Source organism: Entelurus aequoreus, linkage group LG02, assembly GCF_033978785.1.
Source record: "Entelurus aequoreus isolate RoL-2023_Sb linkage group LG02, RoL_Eaeq_v1.1, whole genome shotgun sequence".
In the NCBI taxonomy this organism is placed as follows: Eukaryota; Metazoa; Chordata; class Actinopteri; order Syngnathiformes; family Syngnathidae; genus Entelurus; species Entelurus aequoreus.
Window position 1 is genome coordinate 85,057,536 of NC_084732.1, and position 1,461 is coordinate 85,058,996.

The 1,461-nt window shown below is 33.2% G+C and overlaps 1 protein-coding gene across 1 annotated transcript in view; it reads right to left on the minus strand.

The window, feature by feature from the left end:
* Nucleotides 1–1,107: 1,107 nt before the first annotated feature.
* The window catches only part of LOC133664685 (CKLF-like MARVEL transmembrane domain-containing protein 3), a 20,077-nt gene continuing 19,723 nt past the window's right edge, over nucleotides 1,108–1,461 (minus strand). Inside the window, exon 5 of the mRNA XM_062069524.1 lies at nucleotides 1,108–1,461. This exon is cut by the window's right edge and continues 605 nt beyond it. The gene's annotated coding sequence lies outside the window, so the exon portion shown is untranslated.

Below are 1,461 nucleotides of genomic sequence, written 5' to 3' on the forward strand. Positions count from 1 at the left end.
CTCCAAATTTGTTCATTTACAACTACACTACGATTTACAGCTACAACTACGATGCACGCCACAATCAAACAACTGGTGTGTAGTAAGTGCAATACTTATAGTATTAGCACTTTTTAGGGCGCAACAAAAGATTAGACAGCAACTATACACGTCCTTGACTTGCAACTGTTATTGAGACTTAGAAATGGGATTTTTTTTTAAAAAGATACAATAACTGAACAGTATAATCAGCTAATTGTTAAATGTTGCTAGAATTTATTTTTATGTTATTGTTAAAAATAAAAAGAGCACCTGAAAATTGGCATCGCTGAGTACCGGTATCGATACCTTGGCACTGGGAATCAGTATCGTATCGGCTCAAATGTGAACGGTACCCTTCCTTAGTAGTGACAGTTTCACTATTTTTAGTGTTCAACATGTTTGTTAGTTTTTTTAGTATTATAATTGTTTGTCGATATTAAAAGTAAATTTTCAAAAGAGGTAAATTGATACCTTCGCTCCACAATTCCTTTGAAAATGCAAATTAAAATGTTAGAATGTAGAATTAGTTTAAAAAAAAAAAAAAATTATAATCAACCCTTTAAGTTTTACACTGTACTAATTTGTTGTTTTTTGTTCACACTGTATTTATATTAGGAGTGTCCCGATACAACTTTTTTACAAAACATCGGAGTGTTGGCCGATACCGACAATAATCCGAGACGATATCAGCGCGAATCATAATACATACCTTTATTATTTTGTAGTGTGGAATGTTAGTAAAAGGTTTGATTAAATGAATCTTATTTTTACGGAGCCCCTAAAGGGACATGGGGGAATTTTTTTTTTTTTTTTTTTTTTTTTGTGCACGAGAAACTTTCATGTGCGCAGGAGATACATGTCTAAAAAAAAAAAATTCTAATTATTTTTTTAAAATTTTTTAAAAATAATTTTATAAAAAGAAACTATCTTGTGCGCACGAGAACGTTTCTCGTGCGCATGAGATACATGTCTAAAAAATAAATAAATAAAAACAATAAAAAAAATAGTTTTCTATAATTTTATAAAAAGTACATTCTAAAAAAAAATTCTATATTTTTTAAATTATACTTTTTTTTTTTACCCCATGTCCCTTTAGGGGCTCCGTATATTTTAACTATCTCATGTTTATGTTATTTTATATGGGTTGAGTGTGAATGTTGTCTGTCTATCTGTGTTGGCCCCTGCGATGAGGTGGCGACTTGTCCAATGTGTACCCCGCCTTCCGCCCGAATGCAGCTGAGATAGGCTCCAGCACTCTCCGCGACCCCGAAAGGGACAAGCGGTAGAAAATGGATGGATGGAATTTACTCTGGGAACACTGGTAGGTATGAAAAGCACTAACCTTATGACGGACTTATGCTGTCTTTAAGTTAGAGCGGAGGGGCATTTTGTTTTTGGCGACACCTCGTGTTAACAATAATGAATTAAATCAAGCTCATA